Here is a 12,487-nt window from a genome sequence, read left to right as displayed (position 1 = left end):
GTAAGTTACATTACCGAGTTATTAGTTACTGATATTTCTTGTTTATTATTTTTTTTTGAAGAAAAAATCATAAGAATATCTTATGGGCTATAATAGGATGAGGAATTTCTGCCACACAAATTCCATAGCCTGACTTCTGCGAAACATGGACGTACATTTGCTTACCGTGCAGAAAGGCCTAAATTACCAAATTTTAAAGGAACCTGAAAGCCCATTTTTCTAATATCCTTGCATTCCTAAGGAAGTTTTATTTGACCTGAACTATAAGCCACTAAGAGGTATGGATCATCATCTTAATTCTGACAAAAAGTTTTTAGCTCAAGCTATTACTGAATTGGATTAATATGCGTTTGGTCTTCTCAAACAGAAGTAAAGATCAACCCTGAATCTTTAGATTTGGCAGTGTGTTATCTGAAAATAAAGTAGCGCCAGTTGTCAGTGGTTTATGAAATATAGGCTCTCAGAAGTAGAGAAATTAAACAAGCATAGGGGACCTTTCCAGTTTTAAAGGCTGAAAATGACAGGTATTAAGTGTTTCATTTGCATGAAATACTGGTATTTCAAATGCTACATTCTATTTGTTAAACTATTTCAGAAGAAACAGACGCACAATTATAAATGTTTTCTTATCGCACATCCCTGTACATGTAAAGAAGGTTCTTAGGATACATATCTTGCTGAAAAAATTGATGTGCCAAGTTAGTATATAGCTTACTACATCTTTATGTACATTTGTTAGTCACAGCAGAGTCACTTCATTATATTTCATAAACACGCAAGAACAACATGAATTAAATAGTGTCTCAAAGCAGAGACTTTCAAGACACACATAATACCCACTAAATATCTGTGATTAGGTGCAAATTATGTTTTTTAATGAGAACAGTTACATTCCAATACTAACAAAAGTATTTGGGGAAGACTCAACAAGTGACCTCATATTTTGAAAACATTAACAGGGTAGGTATTGAGGAAAAGGCTCATTTATAGCCACTACCATGTCATCTGTGAAATGTGCATCACTATTTTAAGCTCATGCAGTTAATTGTACGTTAGATCTTTTAGTTGCGAGGGAGTCTGCAATAAAGTAAGCCTAAATTAACGTCTCTGCCTTGCAGTCTTCATTGATTATGCAGCAATTCCGTAGGTTGAAAAGTTGCACGCTCGAGCAGAGCTGACTGGCCAACATGCAGGCTGTTTGGCTGGACACCCAAAATCCTCTGCTCACAAGGGGTCAGCTAACTTCAGTAAAAACTGTGCAGGCAGAAGATTCCCAGTGTGAGCATCACAGAGAGCAATACAGCTAAGTGGGATCTGTGGCTGGTCCTACAAGACAGCATTGCACACAGCAAACACATAAGGGAACTGAATATTTATTCCATCAGAAGAGAGTAGAGCACAAGAGATCTGCAACTTTACAAAAAGGGTTTAAAGGTACAGAGGACTTTAACTGGTCCATGTCTCTGAGCAGGATAGGACTGATGGCATGGGCCCTCAGGGTCCTATGTGGTTATTCATTCTCTGGTCGCCACCTACTCCAGTAGCCAGGTGGCATCTCTCCCACCTGCACCTTCCCAAGTGCCTTCCACTTGGTGATGCTAACCCAGTGTTTTAGTTCTCCACTTCCTAAGGAGAGACACCACCCAAACTTTCTAGATCATTAGTAAGATTTTGATTGTTCTGTACCATGAGGAGCTGTAACCTCTTTCAGAAAGAGCCAAACATCGTTATTGGCAGCTCTTTTCTCTGAAGTGCCACAGGGCAGAATTGGGCCTTGAAGGTCTTGTACAGGAGCTGAATCAATAAACAGCTGAATGTGTCTCAGAAGGAAAGCAAATCTTCCTTGAGATAAAAATATGGATATTATTTTATCTTATGTTGAAGTTTGCTTTTTGACAATTTTGTGACTGTTTCTTTGCTTTAAGCACTTCCGTGATACACAGTGGATTTTTAGAATACAGTGAACCAAATAGTCTGGAGCTTACCTAACTGGAGCATAGAAGCTGAACTTCTACGTTTAAATGTTTTAAAAATACCTCACGTATAGATTTCAGGCATTCCAATAAACAATGAATTATGGAGAACAGACTTGTACTGTTTTCGTAAGAAGACTATATGTTCTTTTAGCATCCAGTGTTAAAGAAAAGCTATTTTTATTCACGGTTTTGTATTGATTATTTGTTCCTTCTAAAAGAAACAATCATGAACCACATGATATCAGAAATAAACAAAAAATATAGACTAGGCTGTGGCTTTAGTATCTTTCCTAGACTTCATTTTTCTCCTAATGTTTTGCAAATAGCTCATGGACTGGTAGTGCAGTGGGTCAACATCAAAATAAAATATCTATTGCTTTTTTGTGGGTTTTCAACATTAGAAGCTGTTTAATCAGGGGAGCGGGAGGGGGCATTTTAAATCTGGCTGCCAGTTATTTATCTTCTACTTTTTTTGGAAGAAGATATTTTCCTTCTACCTTGAAGCCTAAAAGCAGAAATCAAAGCTTCAGTCTGAGGGAAAACTTCTTCCACAAAGCAAAACAGAAACCAAACCAGCCTTGTGAAAAGCATTACAGAAGAACATTAGGCTGTGCATATAGGATTGTATCAGCAGGAAGAGCATAAATGGCCCTGCTTATGTCTCCACCTCTCAGTAACTCTCATGCAGCCACTGCTGCACTCCCGCACCCCTGCCATGAGGGCACCAGAAGCTTGATGGGAGTTAGAGATGACACAGGGGGGAAAAAAAAAACAAAAAAACCCAAAACATTGCACATGCCAGCACAGTCTTGGAGAGAATCATCTACATAATCATGACCCTAGACTGTATGCCAGCACAGTCTCGAAGAGAAACATCTACATAATCATGACTCTAGACTGTATTTTCTAAATGGACAATGGCACACTTGCCCTCTCCTTTTATTTTTTGCTTATCCTACAAGCTTTTTTTTTTTTTTTTTTTTTTTTTTTTTGTGAAGGGTCCACGGTCCTCCACAGCACCTAGCAGACTGTAGAACTACAATGAAATAATAATAATAAAAATGTAAACATGGAAGCAGAGTAGTGAATGCATGCCCTAGGTTTGCTAGACTTTAAGTCCTAAACCACCTCTGTACCTCCCAAGGCACTTAGCACTTCAGTGTAGATGTCACAACATGAGAGACTCCCTGGGTTGAGATTGCTAATGAGGATGGCGAAATGATCACAGTCCTACCCCAAGGTGCCTCAGGGTGAAGAGTATATACCAGTAATCTTGTCTCACAGAGTGGCATGTTCCTCAGGAGCATTATTTCTAAAGATCACACAACAGATGAGAAAACCTGTGTTTGGAGGGTATGCATCAGACCATCATGTGCAAATCCACCAGGATCGGTATGAATGAGCACTGAGAAAAGGCAATTCTGGTTGTCTGACCTCAGCACTGATGAGAACCAACTCAAGGAAAGCCTAGGACATATGAGTAAAGCAAGAAAATTACTCCTATTTTGTGTAGGATTGGAGGCAGTTATCTCTGCTTGCTCCTTTCTACGGAGAAGAGCTGGTCGTTGTAGATGGAAAAGAGGTTTGGATGAAGGCAGAGAGTTCCCCATGCCAATGCCTACAAAACATCAGGTCAGAGTGAAATACGGGTTCATTTGCAAAGAAACACTTGCAAAGTGATCTGCATTTCTGCCCTGAAAAACTAAATCACAAATTCTCAGCGCACACATTATCCCCATTTATACACATTTTGCCCTGACATGCACAACACAAATGACAAGGTATATAAAATATGAATATGCACGTATAAGAGAAACTGATATAACTTGAAGGTAACATTAAAGAAATGTCCTCTGCATGGGCCTGTGTCCTCACCTGATTTGTGCACTCACAAGGTGTGCAACAAGCGGATCATCACACTCCAAGCAAGAAACAGCTCTGCGGGCTCCTAATCAATCACAGTTGTTAGACGGTCCTGTGAAATCTGGAAGCTACATAAGACATGCCTCTAGAAATGCAGTACGCAAGGATGAGTAACACTCCCAGGAGCTGACTCAGGGATGCTCCCACCTTGCACAGCACAGCCACGACCACAGAGCTGCTTCTTCCACATGGACTGGTGGGTTTTTTTCCACCATGGTGGTGATTTAATGCCAGATTAGCAGCCATCTGGTGGGAAGGAAGGTCAAAGCAGAGCTAAATTCACACCAGCCTCAGCATGTGGCTTTTGGAGTTCCTTACAAACAAATCTCTTGGTATCACTTGATGATTACAGCCATATGGATATGTGGGAGCAGGCAGGAGCTTATCTGACTGACATAAAGCTGTAAAAGGTGACACTGATTTTGCACAGGGACCAGCAGTGGTCTGCTCACTATTTCTGCATCCATTGCAAATGCAAGGGAAAATGTGTGAGGGCCTCAGACCGCCCTCCTATGGTTTCATCCAAAACTGGCCACAGCAGCCCAGGAACACAGAGCCAAGCTGCACAGAAATGAAATTTCATTTCAGGATATTTTCACACAAAGCCCTCCTGTTTTATGCTGCCCAGCTGTGTACACAAATGCCCTCCATATATAACTTCCAGTGAAAAGTTAATGAAATGGCTTCCTTGCTCGCCTGCCAAAAATATAACTGAAATTCTAATCTCAAGACTTTCTCCAAAATAGCCCCTTTCTGCACTAAAATTCTCATAAATCAGAAACATTTTTGTCTAAAATAAGCCTGTTTTCATTGTCTTGCAAATAGTAAAGGGTCTAGCCCCAATTTCTTTAATCGGCAGCTCTAGCCAGCAGATTTTTGCTGTAGGGTGAAATTCAGCCCTGTACTGAGGGTCAGTACAAGGTCAGCACTTAAACCATAAAATAGGGCTTAAGTAGTAAATAGAGCCTCTGTTCAGGATTATATTTCACCCCTTAAAAGGACTACAGTTCATATGAAAAGGGAGATTTACTCATATCATAGACCTGGCTGTAGTGACATTATTCACATTCAAATAATATCTTATCCCATGAGTAATCCCATTGGGTGAGATTGTGCCACAATTCTTAGTGGTACATCCCAGAAATCCAAATATAGGAGCAGGCTATTTCTAACTGCACCACACCAAAGCATCCCTCCGCTGGTCCTGGGGTTAATAGCAAGACCTTCCTATGCCGCAGCACTCAGAAATGCCTTTTCCCCAGCACGTCCCTCTTGCTGGTTACTCAGGGGCTTTAAGAGACTTTTACAAGCAGCAGTAAAGCAGGAAGGACATAACACCATAAGACTCTTGCAGAAGGAGAGTTGTCCTGGAGACACTCGGAAATTTCCCAGTTCTTTCACAACCTTCCAGCTCTTCACCTGGTTTGCAGAGGCTGGAATGAAAGTACAAGGCTTGTACTTTTGTGGAGATTATTCTCAGCAGAGCATTCTGATCTGGCTTGCTATCCCTGCATTTAGGGAGCTAAATGACATATTTAGAATTTCTTTCTAAAGACTCAGAAGTCACTGCATACAATTTTACATTCACGCTTGGACACTTGTTTCCTGAATTGTGCTGACTTGGGTCCAGAAGCTTTTTTCACTCTTCTTCCAGCCTGAATTAAGTCATTGGATTGAAAAGCTTTATAGAAGACTGATAGTAAAGAAATACCTCTCAGTTTCATGTCACAGAAAATGCCAAATGCTTATAAGATGAATGCTGTAATCTAAGCAGACTGTTTCCAGATAAGAACACCACACACAAAAAAAGCACATTTAAAAACTGATGACAAGGATCCCAGGGGGCTCAAATTCCTGGAAGATGCCTTGTCAGCTTCAGGACTATGACCAAATGAATTAATCAAGACAACCCTTCCTTTAAGTTGTAAAACAGCAGATTTAAAGACTCTCTTCCAATGGAAAGGGAGTATATGAAATCTGCAATGGTCCTGGCTCACCACTCCTAATTATAGTTTTATAAACTGAGTGGTCCTTGATCTTTGAACTGGAGGGTCCTTGGAGATGGAAGACTTTGAATACTGCCACAAAAGTGTAATGAATGTACTGTAAAGGCAGTGGTACTTCTCTGGGTGGACAGCGTTAAAGTTTAAAGTCACGCTCCTATGCTGGATGTTGACTGGAAAAATAGTAGTGAAGATTTATAGATTTATTTAGGTTTGATTGCCTTCAGTAAATTTGTTCCACAAAGAAGAGAAAAAGTCCATTTAATTCAGCTGCCAATGCTGGGGAAGACCTGAAGATGGTGTTTCGTTCACCCCTGGGAGTTTTCCAGACCAATTCTATTCTTTGCCATATTTGGTTGTGTCAGTAGAAGAAAACATGCAATAATAATATAGACATGTATTAGTTGTTGATTTTCTCAGCAACATACACGTTTAGAGCAGAATCCAGGTATCCAAGGGTCTTCATAGTGCTTCCTACTGAACACAGCAAACTGTGGTGCATGGAAAATCTTAGTCTAAGGGTCAGTGTCAAAGCGACGAGTAGTTCCATTAAAGCAAGGGTTGCATTGGCTTGCTTGTCCCAGTATGTTTGGGACACACACCCGTAATCATCTTAGGGCATCAATGAGGCAGGAGGAATAAAGCAACGTGTCTCATTTTTACCACTCCAATTCATAGAAAGGTCAGTTGCCAAAGTGGTCTCCTAGATCTAAGACCGTACAAGCCAGAAAGATGTCCATACTAAACAGAATGAAGAAAACTGGATGTTAAAGAAAATTCAGTCTTAAAATGATAAGTATTTCAGAAGCTTTATAGTTTTTAGTGCTTGATTTTGTAACTGCTTCTATTAGAGGTGTTGTTGGCTTTAGATTTCAATACATGCACCACTGTCACAGGGTAGGTTGCTTCAAGGTGGAAGTGGAGCCCAATGCTGGGGTTTTTTTAGTCAACTTTACCCTGAAAGCTCAAAAAAATTTGTATTCCTTCTAATCTAGAGTAGTAATATAAATGTCCTCAGGGTTTTTCCTGGGGGGAGACAGTAAGAACTTTGAATCTAATTGAGTATTAGATATCTAAAAGCTGTGAAAAACAGGCATTTCAAACCTATTAATGAGCATTTAGTTCATTTATAGAACTTGATTCCTTGATAGAAATTCCATCAAAACAAGCACTCTGCAGGCCTGCTTTACTTTTACCCTGAGCCGGAGGGCAGGATAATCATGGATGTGAGCAGTTCAGTGCCAGTTTTCAGATGTTTTATAGGTCTGCAAGATTATACACAGATATGTAGAGCCAGACTGACAGGCACACAGAGGTGTAATAAAATCCTTACTGTTGGAGGGGTTCAATGAAATATTTAAAGATAATTAGATTACAAAAAAAATTGGCCTCCCTTCATCTCATTGAAAATTTGCAATCATTCTTCAAAATACAACTGCTTCTAAGTGCTCAAAACAAAATGCAGTGGATGGGCTAAATCCGGGGCATGCTGGTTGTCTATTGCTTATGAAAGATATTACAGGAAAAATTGAGAGAAAGACCAGAAGTGGAATTAGTTTAAATATTCATTGTTAACTGAAATTCAAAGGAATTATTTTTCCATCTATTTTTTAAATAAGTACTTAGAACTAAATCCAAATGGAAAGATACTTAGGCATCAAGAGTGACTGCTCTAAGTGTCCAATAATAAAATACTGGACATAAAACCCTTATCAGAAGAGCTTAACGATTAATGAGTAGTTCTGTGACTTCAGGTCTGCGCTGAGAGCACATGATTGTATGAGAGGACTCAAATTCACACCTTCCAGAAGAAAACTCTCATCCCCAGCTATCAGATACTCTACGTAATATCATGGGTTTGGAGATTCCCAAGTGTCTGTGTCTGGATGGACTACTTAAAGCTCATTGCTCCAGAGAGAGAGGAAAGAATGCCACAGCCTGGCAGGTGGGACACCTGCATGAAGGGCAGGAATTGGCTCTGGTGCCTGCTAGAGACACTATTCAACTATCCACTGAAAAGTGGGAAACCTGTGACAGGTAATCTCCCCACACTGCTGAGAGCAGACAGAGAGGGATCTGAGCCTGGGCCATGCCCCATCCACCAGCTGCTCTCACGTCGGTGGGAAGGGACCAGAGCATCTCCTCTGGCTCCGCCTCAGGAGTGCTGGCTGGCAGAGGTGCCCAACGCAAGTGGAACAGCCATAAGTACGTCAGGATGGTCCTTCTCTCCATTCCCTCCAGTATTTTTCCTACTTTAATTCCTCGTTTCCTCAACTCTCCCATCAGCTTATTGCTCCCAGTTACCCAATCCCCTGCATGTGCTGCACAGAAGGTTGAATCTGGGACTCTGGTGCTTGCTGGGCAGAAGAGCACCTTCTGCAAAAGCACCTTCAAGCAAAAATTAGGTACTGATGCTCTGTGTCAACAAAGTTTCTTAATAGCTGAAATAGTTCTTTCTACAACTGAGATTCATCTCTTTGAAGCAAATTGCACAAGGCCCCTTTACCACCTAAGTGACGTTAAAGTGTTACAGAGATCTTTGCTATCCCCCTAAACTAAATTAATTTTTATTTTCTAGGAGTCGCACAGTCTCTTAGGGTCTCCTGATTATATAGTCTCATTCTAATTTCAGTCTTTAATCTGAATAAACATGTTAGAAAAACACAGACACAATTAACTTAATCATAAATTCAGATGGATTGTTTATTATCTGTCTACTTAATGTGCTTATGATTGCAGCAGTTAAACATGATAATGTTTTCTTTTCTCACACATAAATGAATATACACAGTACAGAAATATATGCAGGAAGAAAAACTTCTGCCTGAATACATCAGTAGGCTCCAGAGACAGAGAAGTAGACTCATCGCCCGCTGTGGTGCTCTACAGAAAAACATGAGCATTGCTGTGATGGTGTTGAGACATTCAAGAACTGATTACTGACAAATGATGTTCTTCTGGCTGAAATATGCCTACATGCAGTTTCAAAAGAAAGTGTTGTTGCAGCAAAGATGCAGATAGGAACACTAATTGGCTATGCGACTGCACTCGTGATTTGAAAGCAGAAGTGTATGGTTTGGGTAAATAAGATCACTTGAGTTCTTCAGATACAATTCAATATCTTCCTACTGAAGCAAATTAATCAGACATCAGAGGTACAGAGAAGAGTTTTCTGCTGTGTGATCTTCATAAGGGAGCTGTCTTAAAAAGGGGTTAAACCCTTCTATACACCAAATTATCTGGTTTGTTACACGTCCATGGCAACTAACACGTGTCAAAATGCTATCACATATCCACAAATGCTTGTATGCCAAAATTAAAGTTGGAATATGATCCTTCCTCTTCCCACAGCATATTGAGAGTAAATAATTATTTCAAGCATGCATTCAGTTAAATTAATGATTATTACTCAGATTTACTTTTCTCTGTCATTAGACTAATTTTTTAATGGCCACATAGTACAACACGATGAAGTTATATTTGGCTTGGGAATATTTAAGTTTTAGCTAATTTAAAAACACACAATACTCCCCCCTCCCCCAACAAGAATCATTTGTTATCTTTGCAACCTCACTCTTGGTTCTCAGATAAAGCAGCCCCAGCCACATGTTCTCAGTATGTATCACTAAAGCTAAATTCAGACCGGTATTTCCTATCTCTAGCCTTCCTATGGTTTCTGACTTCTGTGTGTTGACAGTGAAGAAAAAATGGTCTTTGAGGCTAACTTAACTCTCTTAACCCATGCTGCATGCTGGCTCTTTGCATGACACTCCCTTTTGCTAAATAGACTTTAGAAATAAGTTGAGAGGAGTCTTAGAAAAACAGAGCGCATCCTCGGGTAATGACAGTTTTGCAGGGCTGCTCCGTGTAACACACTTCCATCAGATGCTGTTCTTTCAGCTTTTCACCTTGTGAGCTGCACTCACCCCACACACTCATTGAGTCAGTAGCCAATACTGAACTAACTCACAGCTTCTTCCTTGGTGGTTAGCAGAAGTCTAATACACCAGGCAAGTCGCACTGTTACACCTATAGCAGTTCTGAACACCACTCAGACAAAGCTGAAGTTTAATGCCTTTTAAGATTGTTGTATAGACATATCACCTATGTTGACTGCTGGTCCTAAACTTACATCATGGCTGATAAATCAGTCAGTATTCCTGACTGACAAATGCCCACTCTAACAGTACATGGGCAAAGGGGACGATAAAAGAATGGAAACTCCAAAGTCAATTCAAGCCTTTTTGCTTTCAGTTTGCTTCTTTCTCAACTTTCCTCATTTATAAATACTACAAAACCAAGTAAAATTCTATGATAAAAGATGTTATATGTTACTGGAATTTTAAATCTCTGAAATCCATGCTTATATTCCAGGAGTAGGCAAAACAATAGAAGTGATGGTGAGAGGCAGGAGAAGTCAAAAGAACCATAGGAAGAAGCAGCTGTGGCACATGGTAGTCATTCTGGTTAGACAAAGCTGTGACCAAATGTATCGGCTGCAGATATTTTAAAAAATATTACTGCTATTATAAAACAAGACATTATATATATATATATATATAGCATAAAGTATTTGAAATGTACCCATTTGAGTCTCCAGACAAGCTATGATTTTTTTTCCTAGTTTGTTTATGACCTAAATAAATAAATAGGCTATGAGCTTCGGGTAGGTGTTCACTTGATCACACTCTTGGTCCCCAACCTCACAATCAGTCCTGTTCCATCAGTGGAAGCTTCCTCAGCTGTCACTTGGAGGGAATCACCAATGGTTGTGGGAGGATAGTACAGTCTCCATGCCTTAAATTTTTTCATGAAAAATAAATACAATATAAAACTAAGCAGCAGTTTTTACAGTATGACACAGCAGTATTACTTGCATTAGGCCAATTTACCACTTATGATAGCAGTAATAGCACTGAAAGCCAATAAAAGCGGTCTGTTCGTTCAGAGATTGGCTTTTATGGCTTATTCTAAATATTATCAAGTGAATCAAAAGCTGTCATTATAGTGTCTAAAAAGCCTTCGTACCTTGTAAGCAAACAGTGTGACTTTGACAAATAATCATTAATATGCCTGTGTGAGACCAGGGCTAAAAGAGAAAGAAAAAGGAAAACCCAATATTTCACTTTACATAAATCATTAAGATCATTTCAGTTAAATTTCATACAAAATAAAACAGTTTTATATGTAAAATGCTATAGTTTTCCCAAGTTGTTTTTTTTTAATCTGTGAACATTTTCATAAAACAAAAACTTGCCAGATAACTGAGCAATGAATGATTGAACTATAATGATATTGTCTTATCAGCTTTGGGAAAAACAAATGATGCGAGTGCCGAGGTAGCGGCTTTTGGGCCAGCACCTAACCTTTCCTTGCTCCCACGCTGTCTGCCAGAAGCCCCACAAGCATAGCACCGCTCCCCCTCTTCTTGCTTCACAACGGAAGGTATGTTCCTATAGAGCTAGGAAGGTGTAACTTGATTTACCTTCTGGCTCATACCTGGCCAGTTACTTTTGCAAGAAGCTCATGGGAGAAGAGCCAAGGCTCTGGCATCTCTCAGCTGCACTCCACCCACCTCGTGCCTGCTGGGATGTGAAGACGAGTGTGCAGAGAGAGACCTGTGCTCTCTCTTGGATGTGGGGAACACGTTGGGTATATGGGATTTCCTCTTCCTGGTATTCCCTGCTGCCACCCAGCAGTACTAGGGCAAGTCCTCTTCAAGACTGCACAGTCCATCACTACCGTTTGCCATTTTCTAGTCTTTGAACACCTCGAATGGCACTGCCCAGTGTGCAGTCACCAGCACCATTTCAGGATGAAGATTTGGGCTTACCACTGGCTGCCTAAGACAACTATTACTAGCAATGTGGCAGTGATGTACATGTAACTCCCTGACGTGGCTGAGTTTGAGAAAAAGATGGTGGCAAAGAGACAGATGGGAGAAAACACTCTTACTCTGGCCCTTGCACTATCAACATCAGTGTCCAACATTGCTTCTTTGTGTATTCCTGCTGCATAATCTGCTACATCTCACAGATGAGCTACTCCAGGTGACACCTTGCACACCCAGGTAGCCCCGCTGGCCCTATAGAAGTGCCCTCATCTGTTTCGGATCCCGGTGGGTAGGCATTACCTGGGCTATCTGGAAACAGGGTAAGAAGGACAAAGTGAAAACACAGCAGGAGCTTCAGGACATCAGGTGGAATGAGACACCACAAGCGTGGGAAGGGTGAGCACAACACCACAGAAGAGGGTAGGTACTGGGAAGGCTGGGTGTGGACTGCACAACAGTTCTACCTGTATAATCAAGGCTTTTCTCAATTAAAGAGTTTGGACTGCTAAAGCATTAACTGGACTAAGTAAAATCTTAGCTGCACACACACAGTATGCCCCTTCTGCTCATTGAAAGATTTTTCAGTGCAATGACAGCAAGAGGATTTGGGAGTCCCAGTTATTCTCAGCACCCTACAAGGACTCTGGCTGCCGGTTTGGGGGCCACAGCACTGCCTCAGCCCCCCAGGTGAGCTGCAGCGACCCCTCAGCCATGCTGCCAGACATCCAGGCTCAGGACTGAAGACCAGGGTA

At 40.7% G+C, this 12,487-nt stretch overlaps 1 protein-coding gene across 1 annotated transcript in view; it reads left to right on the top strand.

Annotated features, from left to right (window-relative positions):
- The window catches only part of MDFIC2 (MyoD family inhibitor domain containing 2), an 82,271-nt gene that overhangs the window by 31,972 nt on the left and 37,812 nt on the right, over positions 1-12,487 (top strand). The gene's annotated exons all lie outside the window — the stretch shown is intronic.

This window comes from Falco punctatus (assembly GCF_963210335.1).
Source record: "Falco punctatus genome assembly, chromosome: 4".
In the NCBI taxonomy this organism is placed as follows: Eukaryota; Metazoa; Chordata; class Aves; order Falconiformes; family Falconidae; genus Falco; species Falco punctatus.
The sequence above is the reverse complement of the archived record's forward strand: the minus strand, read 5'-3'. Positions and strand labels throughout refer to the sequence as shown.